The following is a 4,289-nucleotide window of genomic DNA, read 5'->3' as shown; positions in this document are numbered from 1 at the left end:
GGGGGGGAGACATGACACATTCACTCTGTATCTGGGATCCCACAGAAGTGAAAAATATTGGAGGAACCTGAAAACATGTGAAAGCTAAGACCTACAAAATTTAGGAGAGTATAGTTGGAGATTATTCTAAGAAAATTAAGAGGAGATCAATAAATTGTCACAGAGTGTGTAGTAGAGTCCATATCACTCAAACATCAATGGTCTACAATAAATATTAGACTTTAGGAATTGTTTTCTAATGCCGGGCACCAGTGGTTCACACCTGTAATCCTAGCTACTCAGGAGGCTGAGATCTTAGGATCACAGTTCAAAGCCAGCCCAGGCAGCAAATCCATGACACTTTTATCTCCAATAAACCACCAGAAAACTGGAAGTGGCACTGTGGCTCAAGTGGTAGAGCACTTGCCTTGAACTGAAGAGCTGAGGGACAGTGCCCAAGCCGAGTTCAAGCTCCATGACCAACCAAAAAAAAAAAAAAAATTGTCTTCTAGAGAAGAAATAAGCCAAAAGCCTACTTATGTGAATGAAGTTTTATTAGAACACCGCTAGTACCACTCAAGTGCATCAACTAGAACTACAACAGCAGTAGCTACAAGAGAGACTGTATGGCCACAAGGCCAAAAATATTTACTATCTGGCAATTTGCTGGGTACAACAGTGTACAGCTGTCTGTCATCTCAGCTTCAAGGGAAGCACAAATAGGCTGGCACAAGGCAAACAGGCATGACGCAAGACCCTATCTCAAAATTAACAAACACAAAAAAGGTGAGTAGTAAGGACTCGTGCTGCCTAGCAAGCATGAGGCCCTGAGATCAAATCCCATTACCACCTAAAAACTAAATAACCGTATGAACCCCAGATCTACACAAAAGCATCCTGAAAAGAAAAAAGTAGTGCTTAACTACTGCCCATACATGTCCAGGGCAATTTACAACGTGAGGAGCAAATACACATTTCTAAATAAATAAGATTTACATGCTGTCTTGCTGGACACTCTGAGTAGCCATTACTACAAAATAGCTTCTTGTATAAGCTCATCACATAAACAGCATGACAGTGGTTCCTTTGATAAAGGTTAAAAAGTTCTCTGCTCAAACACAGGAGTGCTTTGTGGACATCTATGCTTTTCATCCCCACAGTTCACTCAAAACCATGAAATAGTCTCTTAAGTGTTTTATTTAAAAGGAAAACTATTTTGTGAAAAGAATACATAATACATAAAATAGATAACATATGCAATATATAAATACTATTCATATATTATATAGTATTTACAATGTAGTATATACACTATATATTATATAATGTACATAATATACTATTATGCTTTTAATACTATTTATTTTGATATGTAATATGTAAATTAATAGTACTGACAAGAGAGAAATCATCAGTTTAGAAGTTTCATAATGTTAAAAATAAATGATGTGTAGGTTTCTGGTGGCTCATATCTGTAATCCTAATAAAAAGACTAAGACCTGAAGATCATGGTTCTAAACCACCTTGAGCAGACCAATAGGCAAAATTCTTATCTCCAATTAACCAGCACAAAGGTGGAAGTGAAGATGTGGCTCCAGTGGTAGATTGCCAACCTTAAGCAAAAAGCCAAGCTGGAGCAGGAGGCCAAGAGTTCAAGCTCCAGTACTAGCACAAAAGTAAATAAATATACATATTAAATATAAATGATTTAAGTTTAAAAATTCTGAGATGCCACCATATCCCACAAAGGCATACATTTGATTATAATTACATAACCAAATGTTATTCATCCACATTCTCCATGGATGAATAAGGTTGGTGGAGAACGAAGACTTGAGTCAGCCTCGAAAGTGTAAAGAAGTACTTTGCAGTGTATTTATAGAAATGCACACAAAGTAACTGCGCTAGGATAATCCGACTCATGGACACAAGGTATCTCCGCGGCATCATCTTACTGTGTTCTGGGTTGTTTAGAGATGGTTAGTGACAATAGCTGCCCACACAGCTCTCAATCACACCCGCACACACAAATTAGGTGTTTTCATTTGGATGGAACCAGACCTGGGGAAAGAATACTTGGTGCAGATGTAGCCATACAACACATTGTTTTAAAAATAAAAACCTTGTTTTAAAAAAAAGGGAGGGGGGAATTTTAGTGATTTTTCAGTAACTATTAAATAAGTTAAATGTTACTAATAGCCAACAGAAGACAGAGCAGGGGTTCTGAGGCCCTGAGATTAGATACTTTTATCACGCTCTGTAACTATTCTGAAGACCCTGAGTCTGGTTTTTCCCTGCTGACAGTCATGTCTCCAACGCTGGCCTAGAGTCTCACCTCCCCCAATGGCAGGCAGCCTTCATACCAGGCGTACTTTCCTCCTACTTGGAGGGGCAGAGGGAGGGAGGGAACTCCTGGAACCGTCCAGCCAAGAAAACGTGTGAGGGGAAAAGAAACGTGAGCGAGACTGGCGTTACCCACATGCATCTGGCCTCCGCAGTTTCTAGGTTTTCGTCTTCAGATAATTTCGGAGTGAAACCCCGAGCAGTCACAGACCCTAGTTTGCTGCCCAGCTTGGTTTCCTACCATGAAGTTTCAGGAGGAGGGTGGTGGGTTCAAGAGCAGTGACATCGGGGAAACAGAGGCGTGGACGGGTCCAGGTCTTTTTACACGTGGATTGCACCAGAGCCAGCCCGGGGCACCGGCCCCTCCGGGAGCCCACGTCCTTGGGGGCGGAGCTTGCGCACGCATCCCACCAGCCCAGGCCTGAGAGGAAGTACCCGCCCTAGCTGCAGGAGCCCAGACGTACTCGCCGCTCATTGGCTGCAGAGGCTGCCAGTGTTTCTCCACCCCCCTCGAGGGCGGGGCCTCTTGCCACAGAGTGGAATCTCAGGCTGGCACCACTCTAAGGGTCTTCCCTACATCCTCTATTCTCAAAACAACAAGTTTTGTTGTGTTTTGTTGGCACTCCACTTACAATCTCCTCCAAAAGGCAAAGCTTCTCCAGAGTTCTAACATCTCTTCCCCACTGAGGCTCCAGTCCAGGAGCAAATAAGAGGATGCAGCACTCCCAGACAGCTCTGGCTGGCTGTCAGCGGACGCTGGGGCACTGCCCCTGTAGCGAGAACACTGGCGTGCACTCAGCAAGAGGTGCTACAAAACCCCTACAGGGTCCACTGTACCTTTTGCTCTGCCAGTCGATGGTTACAGGGTTTGCACCAATCGTCCCGCCTATCCTGTAAACTTCAGAGATGCAAATACTATGCCATACTTCAAAGCACACTAGCAGCAAACCGGCTCATGGGCCTGAATAGGCCAAGTTAAAAAGGCACATAATCTGGAACATTATTCTGTAATGCAACCTCTCAGACATGGTTCGGTCACCTGCAGGGAATACATACACTCCTTGAAAATGCATACCGCTCAGAGAAGGAACATGCTCCTCTATAAACTAGGAGCATCCTAGTTTCCAAGTGCATCCTTTTAAGATTAGTACTCTTAAAGGAACGGCAGTCATCTCGTAAATGAAATTTCAAAGAAAGGTCGTTTTCCACGAAAAAGTCAACAGCAAAATCGTTGTCATTTTACTTCTATCTTTGCGATTAAGGCTCAGATGTTCAGTAAGCACAGCCTTGGTAAATAACCGAGCTGCAGCTAAGTGCTGGCATAATTCATGAGTTGATACATCATCTCCAAAGGCCTCCAACATGAAGAACGCAAGGCATGAAGAGCACCGCAGTTCTTAACGACCTCACCTGCAGCAGCTTCTAGGTTGATTTCATTTCCAGCAGCTATTCTGGAAACGTGTGGCCTTTCAACTTGTCTAGCCTTCCTGTGGCTTCCCTTTGTCTCCTTTTGCCGGTCCCAGTCCCCCCTCTCCCCTCTCCCCTCTGCCAGCCCATCCCTCCCCTCTCCCCCCACCCTCCTTCAACTAACTATCAGTCTTTTTCTGTTCCATTGCCACGGTCAGCACCGACGCTCGCTGGTGCCTCGATGGCCTACACCCGCGCTGCGGGTCTCAGGCCCGACCCCAGCGCCGATCCTCCCACCACCCGGTCCGCCTCTCCCGCAGAGAACCTCGCTGCGGCTCCGAGTCGGGCTGCAGCAGAAACCTGACGGATGAGCTCCACCAATCAGCGAGGGAGACATAACAGACGCCACCAATCAGCTTCCGCCGGGAGGCGGGACTTCGCTCAAGTTCCTCAGGTCCCGAAACCAAAGACCTGTTGCGGCGGCCGCCGGGGCCGCGGAGTTTCTCAGCTACGCGGCGCCGACAGCGGCCTCGGCGCGAGTTCGTGCCTTCGGCTGCCAC

The 4,289-nt window shown here is 45.8% G+C and overlaps 1 protein-coding gene across 3 annotated transcripts in view; it reads right to left on the bottom strand.

Annotated features, from left to right (window-relative positions):
- The window catches only part of Nek7 (NIMA-related kinase 7), a 129,849-nt gene that overhangs the window by 122,651 nt on the left and 2,909 nt on the right, over positions 1 to 4,289 (bottom strand). The window contains exon 1 of one of the 3 annotated variants that reach the window (XM_013017447.1): positions 3,733 to 3,787. The exons of 1 other annotated variant lie outside the window; for it this stretch is intronic. The gene's annotated coding sequence lies outside the window, so the exon portion shown is untranslated. Of the gene's footprint in view, positions 1 to 2,458; positions 2,626 to 3,732; positions 3,788 to 4,289 lie in introns of those variants that run through there. One more of the 3 variants, XM_013017446.1, reaches the window with a different exon arrangement.

The sequence above is a fragment of the Dipodomys ordii genome, unplaced genomic scaffold, assembly GCF_000151885.1.
Source record: "Dipodomys ordii isolate 6190 unplaced genomic scaffold, Dord_2.0 Scaffold35, whole genome shotgun sequence".
NCBI lineage: Eukaryota > Metazoa > Chordata > Mammalia > Rodentia > Heteromyidae > Dipodomys > Dipodomys ordii.
Note: the sequence above shows the minus strand (reverse complement) of the source record. Positions and strands in the feature narration are given on the sequence as shown.